The following is a 12,091-nucleotide window of genomic DNA, read 5'->3' as shown; positions in this document are numbered from 1 at the left end:
TTCATAGTCCAAAGAACAGCGAATGATCTTAAGGTGGTCGATCGAGCTAGCTGGATCGTACCCCGAAGCATCAATCAGCTGTCTCTGTAATCAAGGGAGAGCTACTCGCTACGAGGACGTCTCCATGGGAATTTCGAGAGGTATCCACCACTCAATTATCCGATGCCGTACACATTCAAGCTGCTATCGATCTTGGAAGACCCTGTCCTACGTACAGATGAGATAACCCGAGTAATTAAATATTCTGAACAGGTATTCGTATCACTTCCTTTTTATTAAAGGAGCATCTCGAAAAATTCATCGATAAAAATGATTTGAATTACATTCAATCGTATCCTCAGCTTTCGTTTGATCATTATACACAGAATATCTGTAGGTAATTACCTGTCATGTCTACTTGTTATCTAATTTAACACTACTTGTCCAAACTTAGTAAATACCACACTGGTAACAATAGACAAGCCGACAACGAATGAAGGAGGTGCGGGAAAAAATGTTCATGCAACGTATATCCGTCGGTTACACCGGAGGTTTTTACACGGTCCAGAAACCATCGGCTGCCACGTTCGTTTCAATTTCAAACGCTCCGGGTCAACATCTCTGTGGAAGAGCAAATAAATATTCAGGTTCTGGGAGAACGTTGAAAACCACTTGAACCACGTCGATTTCAGCGGCGCTGAGCCGGGAGGATGGGCGAACGAGAGGCAGTGGTGCGAGAACGAGCCGGCCTCGAAATTAAGAGCAACTAAAAATTCCCGTTAGTCGAAAGTTTATCAAAAAACGCGAACGTGATACTCCGTCGCTGCTGTTCGTTTCGAATGCGTGGCCGTTCGGCAATGAAATATTATATATATATACGATAGTAAAATAACTTTAAATTACTTTCAACAGACCATCCATACTATTCTTAGAAATGTGAAAAAAATTCGTTGGAAAAAGTTAAGCGCTCAAGTTAGCAACGTTATGCACACTATAGCATACACGAATATATCGGTAGTATTAATCGTTAGTCAGACAATCTATGCACCATACGGGTAACTAGAATTAACCGTCAGACAATCCGTTAACCGTTGGTCAGACAATTGGCGCACCGTATGAATCAGTAATATTAACAGTTAGTCGGACAATCGGGACATCGTTTGCGTAAGTGGAATTAATCTTTAGTCAGACGATCGACACGATGTATGTGTCAGCAGTATTAATTGCAAATCAGACAATTAACGTACCATATGCGATAGTAGAATTAACCATTAGACAGACAATTAAAGCATCGTATACGTCAGTAGAGTTAACCATTAGTCAGACAGTCTCGGTGTCATGTACATAAGTAGAATCAATTGTTAGTCAGATCATCTGTGCGTCATAGGTACGTATGTATAGAATTAGCCGCTAGTCAGACATTCAACGTACTAACAAGCGTATATGCAATAATGGATGCAGCTTCGTCATTTCCACAATAAAAATGTTAAAATATGTATGAAAAAAAAGAAACAATTAGTTTAGGAGATATTTTCTACACGTTGACACATGTATTATGACATGGACGGTTACCTCGAATAAATCTCAATGGCACGGATAACTTGTCCTCTGGAAACGAGTCCTTATGCATCGCCGGCTACCTCTAACAGCCACTTTTCTCACTTGCCTGAATGCCGGGCTAACAGGTCGCATCCTCTACAGACGAGAGGGTGCTTTACGATGTTTTGTTTCACCGACCCTTCAGACTACTCCTTCTTCGCTCGCGTGTAGGCGCGCCCGGAACGTGGCGGACTTGTCAAACCGTAAGTGAATCGGAAAACTTGGCGTCGAATTAACGAACCCTACTCAACCCCCGCCAGAAACGTACACCTCCGTAGCGGGGAAGCTAAAATTTCGTGAGACTCGAAACTCACTTTAATCGAAGTTTGATCGCTGTTGTGGTATTAGTTTAGAATTCGATGTCTGTTGACTTCGGAGAATCGCAAGGCAGGTTTTTAGTTCCAATCACAGCGTGACACGGAATTGGTTAATTGATTAGATGTTACTAGACGTGGCTCCAGTGCCTTTGAGTAATTTTCAATTCCATGGAAATTAGTTTACTTTGAAACGATTGATTTGATCCATCGTAAATGAACCAGATATATCTTTAGTACGACGAACTGATTATTTACACTATGAATATTGGCAAACTGATTCCAAATGATTTACAAGTGCATTAAAATGAGTTAACCTCGAAACGACCTTTGACCGACCACGAATAATCCTCAATAATTTCGAAATATCGTAAAAATGGCATTGAAATTATTTTGAATAATTTCCCAGTGACGATAAAGGAACGCGAGTAGCGGCAAAAATCACGAAATGATTATAGTGCGTCAAAATCTCAAAACCTATTTAAATCGCACAAATTTTGTCCGTTCAATATTACAACGAAAAATGACGAGCTGAGAATTGTTACGTGAATAAATTGCGTTTATTTCGATTTTGGAGCAATCTTCGTTTATCGAAAAACACAATGACAATTCCGCATGATGTTACAAAATAAAGCACTTTATGGCACATCATTTACGACCATCGTTCTCTCACTGTTCGTTTCACATATTAAGAACAGCATCCGTCCTTTTAATAGAACACTTTCATAAGGAGCTATAAACGCGGACTACTCAACCGTGTAGGGCACTCTTATTGCTATAACTTATAACACGTGGCATTAACGGCCGATAATATGACAGTCTTGTACAATATAAAAACTTTAACGCGGGATCCTGTCGCGTAGTTGCTGACTATACATAGCGAGCGTATTCTTCCTGCGATGTAAAACGTTAGGCTTTGTATATAAAGAAAAAGAGGACCATCCGTTCTTTTATGAAACGGTCCGCGTAATGCCCCCTTTAACTACTTTCCCATTCTTAGAGAATATCTTCCAGGAAGAGGTTACCTCGTAAGAAGCACGTATTTGATAGATCTTTTACGTTCGTTGCTTTTCCTTGGATCCTAGCGAAACATTTCCGAACTGATAAAAGAAATCCGATGAAAAAATTATTTAACAAACACCAAGCGCTTTGAAAGTAGAAGCGAATAGAATTGAATTTACTACCCGATGGCATTTCAGGCCCTTCAGCATCCTTGCAATTCATGACTCTGCAGTTACGTCAAAAGACGATACGTATTATGTCATAAGGTTTGTTCTAGAAATAGAAAGCTAAATTCTCAGGAAAATTATCAGTATTTTAAATTTAAGGGTACACAAATTTTCGCTCAGTTTCCCTAGTTGAGTTTATGAAACTACGAATTTATTATGTACTAACCATATGTTATCACACTCGTATGACACTAATATGACGTCGCCGGTCTATATAGCGGTAAAAAGAGATCTATACTGGTGTCACGACAATCACCACAGATGACCGAATTTTAGACAATGCATGTCTACGGCAGGTTATGAAAGCGACGCGAGATCGTCGTTAAGAAAGTATCGAAAAAGTTGCACGTTCTGGCTGGTCCGTTGCCGCGGAGAACCGAGATAACTTCTTGGCAATAATATACACGTGTGACCCAGCCTGGTAATAAGAATAACTTTTTCCCTAATGCCTGTGCTCGTCTTGACGTCGGATGTGTCCAACGAATCTTTCCTCCTTCCCAGCACGAGGGAGTTTCCTCTCGCGTTCAATTACGATTCTCAAGTTTCGCTCGTGCGTGAAATATGACGCCGCTGCCTCTCGTCGGGCAAACAACGTCGCGATGACTCTAATTTCCTGGACAAAAGTAGGAGTCAGAACCGGAGGCTGGGATTGTTTCAGCCGAGCCGCGCGTTGTCAGGGATTTATTAACCGATGCTGAACTTACGATCGTTGTTCCAGGCTCCTCGTTTGACATTTTCGGAAATATATTGGAAGAAAAAGACTGGCACGATTTTATTACAATTAAAATCGTCGTCCTGGATGGAAAATGTCGTTAATTTTCTACACTTTCGCGATACTTGTAACGTGTATTATCAAATAGCAATTCTAGTGTATTTACTTCAGTAAAACTTTTTTGTATCATATCTTTGTAATTGTAAAGAAAATAGGAGATATATCAGTTATATAAAGTAATTAATATATCCATTGTAACAAGCAAATTCATTCCTAACATACATTGTCACGTATCTACCTTCTAACAATGCTTCGTTTCGTGACTTAAGCCACTTGTTAAATAACTACCGTTACTCAAGCCCGCCAGCTAGCTCAAGAATTCTTTAATCGAATTCAAAGAACATCAAGCGAAGTTCCTCTGCGACGATAACGCAAACAAGTTTCCAAGAACGGTGAAAGAACGAGAACAAGTTAAGCGGTCACCGAATTCCACCTCCCTCTCGGCCCTGGTAAACATAAATCAGTCTGCGGGAGCCTCTCGGAGAGAGGTTAAAAAGTCAGGGAGCCACACGAACACGCGCACTCTCGCTCACAGCGGACATACCGTGGAACGTGTGTGCAGGACGTAAAACCGCGAGAAACGTCGCGTCGTAATACCTAGGCTGGAGAATATAGTGGCACTCGGAGTTTCAGGCCACGAATTCAGTCTTAGAGGAGGCACACTATAAAAGGCTTTAAGAGTTTCCCCGTGTTCGCGCGAATTGAGCGGGATTTGCATGGCACTGCTCGTGGCGGGAATTTTGTGTGAAATGTCGACGAGCGACTTTTTAAACGGCACCTAATGAACGCGACAGCCGGCGACATTGTTCAACTGTTCCACGGCCAAGCTGGACGACACGATGGTAAGAAGGGCATCTGAATGCATGAAACATAGGCCGTGGCCCCGGTCGTACCGTCGGATATGGTTCGTGAGACCGACACCGAGAATTTTGCATATTCATCGTGCCTCGTAGACGTGGATCCTCCACGCTCGTCAACAGGAAGGCCACACTTTGGATCTTAAACGTTCAGACACCGTACCTGCCGCCTTCTATTCGCGTCATCTCGCCATACTGGATAATTATGTCTGTCTGTAATCTCGTCGATGAAGCCCTCGGCGTCCTTTTCTGTTCTCCTCCTTGAACGTTCTTCCTTCTCGCCGCCTTCGATGACTATGCTCTCCTCATGAAAATTTGAATAACCGCTAATCACGTCTCTCTGTGGCGAGACACTCTCGGCGTGTATTACGTGCGTCATTAAATTTGCTTTGTAAGCGACACGCGGAATCCACGATTGCCTTTTACATATACCGTGGCACGCGTGACGCCGCCGCCATTGCGCATCGAATGCACGTGAGCCGCTGCGACGTATTTAGGTTGAACTGTTTCGTCGAACGAAAAGCCGCGTAGCGACGTGACGCGGTTTGACGTCGGAAGAGTCGGAAGGAGAGGACGATTTTTTCTTCGTTAAATAATCTAGCCTATTCCTACTGTCGATCTAATCATGCCATCAAAATCTAAGACAACATCCATCAATTCGTTAAGGACAAAGTCAGGTTGCATGACGCGACTCGATCGATGATCATCCTTTGCCAAAAGGAGGAAGCGAACGGCGATTCGCGGCGGTTGAGAGACGAAGAAAATTACACGAGGCGTAGGACAGGCGGTATTTTGCGGCGCAGAATGTCAATTAAACGGCGTGGCCGATTAACCATAACCGAAACCTCGACAAAGGCCGGAGCGTGCACCGTTTCGCACTCCGGTGGGTTCATCACGCGATAATTTATATGGTAATTCCAGGGACGTAATAAGTCCCCCTTGGCAAACTCTGGCTGCCACTACACACGAGGCAACGTACCAGCGCGGCGTTCTACTACGCTGACCCCGGACGTTCCATCGGGAGAGAACCGCCTGCCATGTACACATCATTACTAAAAGCGGTCATCGATTCATCGAACCTCCGACCAGCTCGGTTCGCTCGTCTGCTCGTCGATCCTGCTCTCTGTGCCTCTCCTGTAAGCGCGTACACGCGCCTTTATGCGCGATCACAACCTCTCATGTATTCGTGTGTGACTGTATACATAGTCCTGTATGCGCGTCCATTGTCGAATTTTCCCACCAGTCCAGAGATTCTATGTGTTGGATTTAATTAACACCATCTCGTTAACTTTCGTTACGGATCGCCGTGTTCCGATCGGATCCACGGATAAAGATGAATTTAAATATCGGGACCTTTGCCATCGTGATTACATCCTGCCTCTGCAAACTCGTTAGACTATCGTACGCGGTCAGACGTGTTCCAGCTTTTGCTTTATTTTTTCGTTTCGAATTGCATTTTTCTTGATATACGTTTGTGATATTCTCTATAGTTATGTCTAGTAGTAAAAACGTAAAAAATGTCCTTTGTAAAAAGAAAAAGAAAAAAAGAAAAGAAAATTTGGAGAGTTTATTTTTAAATTCGTACATTAGCTTTCGCACAATTCCCGTGTGAATAATTTCAGCGGAAAGTGTTGGAGTTAAAGTATAGTTAAGTTGTCAAAGAGGAAAGAAATTGGTTCTAAGCTGTTTCCAACTTTTGACTTGATCTTCTGAGATGTACTCGAAAATAGAAATAGAAAAGTTAGTCGGGACACTTTGAGAAACTATGTGAATTTTATATGTTGTTGTATGAAGTTTATATAAAGCCATTGCACAGCTTCCATTCTTGGGATTTAACATCCACTTTGATTTATAACATACTGATCGTCGCAGACGAGGAAAGGAAAGATAAATCACAGAGATAGCCTAGGGAAGAGCTTGATATTTAGGTATGTTATTAATCTAGTCGATATCAAAAGTCCTTTAAAAATTTCAGAAAGATTTGGAATTATTAAGCAAAATTTTATGTGATTAAGCTTGGTGCACGTTTCGTACAGATAGGATGTCGAATAATTGAAGTTTTTGAACGAAACGATTATCGAACAACCATGACGTGAAATGTATTCCAAAAGTGACTGCACTCAGGGACGATGTTGATTCGCGCGGACGAGAGAGAGAATATTAAAAGCAACGATAATCGATGAGGATGGATGAGGTTATAACGTTACGGTGAAACGATTTACTCATAAATTTTGTTTGCTTCCGTGAGATCGAAAAACCGCGACGCATAGGGGTGAGTCGATGTTACATGAAAAATATATGTACGCCGTGTAATTCTCAAACAAATCGAATACATTGACAATCAACGATCGTACGGATAATGAAAAAATTTTTTTACTGATTGATTAAAATAAATGTAAACAATAATTCATATTTATCAGAATGAACGAAATTTCAGTTTAATGTATTATATTTTCATCAACACAGGCGTGAATCTCGTTTTTGGTCAAACAAACGAGCACGTTGTACGGTTTTTCAAATTTTAATCTTCCATGACTTTATTATTTTCTAGAAAGGTCATCGATATTTTATATTTCTAATTAAATTTACAAGCGTACATGGCGCGTTATTCGGCGTCCGGTATGTAACTGAACAGTAAACACTTGAAGAAATTGAAGAACATACTTCTGTTATCGTATTTTTTCATATAAAAATTTCAGTCGCTTTTAAAAAAATATTTACATGAAAAGCTTGTTTGCATAGTACTTCAGATATGGTATTCGCATCCATTTAGATTCCAATTCGATGTTTCATTTGTTTTTACTCAACTCAAAAAAGTATCTGCATGTAAAACAAACAATTTGCAACAATTGTACTGTTCATGAAAATTCAGATACTCTCCTAAGTCCTAATAGAGTTTTAAATAGTTGCAATTTTTTGTGTCGAGTCAACTACAAAGGATATGCATTTTTTAACGACTTTACTAAAGGGCAAAATTTCAAATTTTACTAAAATTCACTTTGATAAGTTCGTTCCCTGTGTTTGCAGAAATGTACGAATATTACATATGAATGTTTATACCGTTTCATTTAGTAACTTACATAATAAAAACACCAGATGTAAAATAATATCTACAAGTATCCTATGTTCGCTTGTTTATGAACAGTAATCGATTAACTATAATGACGAAAATGAATATTTCTTGTTCTAACAGTAAGAAATAAATAAGATTTGATTAACGATGATTTGAATTTCCCGCTGCTTCTTTGACGATATCACATCGAATGGAAACTTTAGGCCAATTGATGAAAGGAAAACAAAAGGAACGAAGAAATTACCGTTTAATTGATTACAGAGAAGAATTTCCACATTCACCCGTCTGCACAGGTTAGAGCACCAGTTGATTGAAGACAAACGGAACCATTGCTGGATCTTCCAAAAGCGACTCGTTTGAGATCAAGAAAGAGAGGACGTAGCTCTAACTGCAGTGATTGCGAACTCGATTGCAACGTCTATTTCTAGGTTCGAAAATGCTTCAGCCTATTTCGTGAGATTATCAATGTGGATTTTTTAGCTAACTTTATAAAATATTATAATTCATTACTACTCTCTTGTTTAATTCGAAATTTCTTGGATTAAATAGTCGTGCATTCAACTAATAAAGTTACTGTCATTCGTCATCGTTCGAAGTCATTATTAAATCTTCGTCTTTTAAATTTCTTGAAGTTTATTAGTTCAATAAATCGGAATAATTCGAAGGCTGCGTTGATATTGAGAAAGAAGGCTTTTAATTTCATGACGCGAATGGTGACACCGCTATTGAACTGTTTCTTCCCCTTTTATGGCTTTGAGCTTCATGAACAATTCCACCGATGTTTCCTCCAATAAAGGAAAATGATACTTCGACCTTTCCTTTTCTCCCAATTTCGGCAGTAATCCCGAAGAATGTGATAAATTTCTTAGACTCGTGTCAGATGGTAAACACTTGACCATAGCTTCTAATTAGTTCCGCTTTCGATTGAAAATGCAGTATAAAGGAAGATGTTCCTTTTGTAAAATATTTTTATAAAAAAAAAGATAAAGGGGGCGTTTAGTTAATAAAAAATTGTCACTTTATACGATCAAAAATTGTCACTTCGAAGTCGCGTCGTTTGAAATTCATATCGTATACATATATTTCATGTACGAAACATTCAAAATATTCCAAAGTAAAATATTCGATATGCTCTTTATAGAATGACAATTTTTGATCCCTGAAAAAAAGAAAAAAACAGAATAGTTATTTTCTCTCGTAAATTTGAAATCCGTCACGAATAATAAAGCGTGCACAGTGGATCGTTCTGTTACTCTAAACTTAATTATCTGAAAAACGAGTTGTGTGGAAAATAATACAAATATAAATTTAAAATGTTTCACAGTCTTCGAGTTTCAGCGTTCAAACTCTATTTTTTATATTTTGAATGTTAGGAGACAGAACAAATCTTTCTCCAAATTACTTATTGTTCAATAAGGAATTCAGTCACATTAAAAAGAAATACTGTGCGCTTCTGTGAAAAAAACGCAACCTTCCTTAAACAATTCATCGTCTTCCTCTTACATTTTTCCGATTATTCAAAAAAGATTCGCGATACGACCCAATCCCGAGGACAATGTTGTGTATGAAAGCAACCACAATTAACAACTAAATCATTCAAGCACTGTGTAATGAGACAGAGCACGAAACGCGCTATTAAGCAGAGACAAAGACACATTCGAAGGGGGTAGCTTCCGACAGACGATCGCTTCGATCACGTTGGAAGGAAGCCCGGTATACACGTTAGAGGTTCCAGCTGTCGGTGGTGTATCGCGGTCACAGTAATCTACGAGGCAGTTTCGTCTTCATTTGCCAAATGGTCGGTAAATCCGCGTGTCACACACTGCCACGTGATGGAGGGAGAGAAGGCAGTTCGGCATCGCGTTAAGGCGAAACTTAACTGCGATGTAAACTCACTTTGGCCGCCGCTAGACCGCCACTCCTAACCAATACCGAGCCGCTGCGGCCATTCAACGACTCTCCCGTCGAGATTACGTAGCGTAGCCCTTGATCTGTCCCTACCGAGTTCTAGGCAAAACGGATTTGTTTTACTGCTGTCTTTGTGTAAACGTTCGCTCATGGCGTTGCTGGACTTGTATTGTTATTACGGTACTTCGTGAAATTCACGAACTTGATCTGCCAGTAGTTTTGTGGAGAAGTAAACTTGAACGTGTTCTAACTTTGGTATATGTAGAACAAATAGTTAGAGAATTACCGATTGTTGCATTGATGAACGTCACGTTAAGGGTAGAGGAATGTAACAGATTTATGATACGATAAAAGCATTTACTATTTTTGGAAATTTGAATTTCGAGAAGCGTGGGAGACTTAATTCCATATAATTGGAAAACAAAATGAAATTTTAAAAGTAGAAATAACTTCCGTGTAACATGATGCTTATTATAGCAAATTAATTTGCCGAAATAGAATTTATTCTATGCACATTTTATGTGCAACACATTCTTCTTGCTAAAAACAAATAGCTTCTATAATCTTCGCGTTACGTTTGTTTTAACCTGTTAACGAAGCTTTTAAGAACCTTTGTCCATATAATACTCTTATACTATTTTTAACCATAAAACACGGTAACAAAGTTCAGGTGGAAACTCTATACGATATTCTCTATGAATGTATAGAAGAAAACGTAGATACACAAAATGTATATTCTAAAGTATAGAAGGAACATTTCTGAAAACATTTTCTTTTAAAAGAAAAACACTGTTACGAACAATGTTATTTTATGAGAATTTAAAATAAAAGAGAAGTTAAAATAAATAAAAGTACTCTTCAGCAGTGACCCTATTGACACGCGCAACGTCGTAAACTTTGACGAATACTGGAATACAGAGTACAGAAAAAAGGATTTTTAACCGTACTTCTGGTCCAAAGCACTCGTAATTGTATCCTCTTTTAGAGAAATCTATTTAATTTTATGACAGGGCACGTGCCCATACATTCGTTCGTATTCTCAGGAAAAACGAATGAAATCGTTCAGTTGCAAACGTCGTAAAAAAATGTACTTTCATCAAACTCATTTGCTGGCGTTCTTAATCATAAAACGAACCGAAAACGCATTCCACGGCACTTCTTTATTAATTCAACGTAATTACGTAACGTATACCACTATTAACTCCAAAGTTCAAAAAATTGTAACTTAAACCACGACACTTAAGGCCACGCGCACTTTTGATGAATTTTTTCAGCGGCGAAGAGCCATCGAGCTCGAGTAATTTAAACTTCAAGAAGCATCGTGCGCGGGTTACCGGAAATGCTCGTTACGCGACGGCTATCTTGACGACATTGGTGAGAAAACGACTCGACCAACTGAAGGCTGACCAAGCTAACGAAATACGAAAATAAATCGCTAAACTGGAATGAAGAATTCGACTCATAATCGAAAGAGGAATCGAACAGTCCTGGGTTACGAAAACATTTCTAGAGAAACGTTCTAAAATTTACATAATATTGAACTGCGAAAGGAGGAAATGTTTGATTAAAAAAGGTCGTACGTTCCTAAAAGAAAGAAAGAAAATGTTTGTAAAAAGTTAAAAAATCCTCGTGCTTTTGTTAAAAAGAAAAGGGTGGAAAAAATGAGCAAAACTTCCAATCTAAGGAGGGACATATTCGATAGATATAGTGAAAAACTTTGAAGTATGTAATAAACTGTATTATATATGGTTTTCGGCTGAACTTTTTCACTTGAAATATTTTTGCTCCATTTAGAATTTCATAAAAATGTTTCGTACAAAAATTGCGATTTTAAATACAACAGACATATTTCATGTGACAGAGTCCGGTGAAATAGTCTGTATATAAAAATTTGAGCACACGTTTCGTCCATTATTTTGTGACTGATTGCCTTCCGTTATAGATGGATTAAAACGCGCCATATTATTTAATAGGAAAAGATAGAAGCCGCTGGTAAAAGTATTTTCAACGTCGAACGAAATTTGACGGGAAAGGTGTGTCGAAAGATTTTTACGTTACTTTCACACATATTAGCTATTATTTTTCGTCTTTCCTTATGGACAAATTTAAATATAATATCTAATCGATTCGCCACAAACTTACCGAATAAATATTTAATTCATATTGATAGGCCGAGTAATATCTAAATATAAGATTAGTTTTAGTCATTGTCCCGAATATCATTTATTATGTGCATATTTAATTATACGATAAATTCAAATCGAATAAATTTTGGTTCGTAATATTTCATTATTAATAACGTGAAATGGGAATTCCACACATATTTGATATATCTCATCTACATTCAAAATAATTCAAAG

General features: G+C 38.7%; 1 protein-coding gene across 7 annotated transcripts in view; it reads right to left on the bottom strand.

Annotated features, from left to right (window-relative positions):
- Positions 1-12,091, bottom strand: part of Ten-a (Teneurin-a transmembrane protein) — a 708,522-nt gene that overhangs the window by 434,732 nt on the left and 261,699 nt on the right. The gene's annotated exons all lie outside the window — the stretch shown is intronic.

Source organism: Bombus flavifrons, chromosome 2 (genome assembly GCF_040668555.2).
Source record: "Bombus flavifrons isolate JBK064 chromosome 2, iyBomFlav1_principal, whole genome shotgun sequence".
Lineage (NCBI taxonomy): Eukaryota > Metazoa > Arthropoda > Insecta > Hymenoptera > Apidae > Bombus > Bombus flavifrons.
This window is presented reverse-complemented; position numbering and strand designations above follow the sequence as displayed.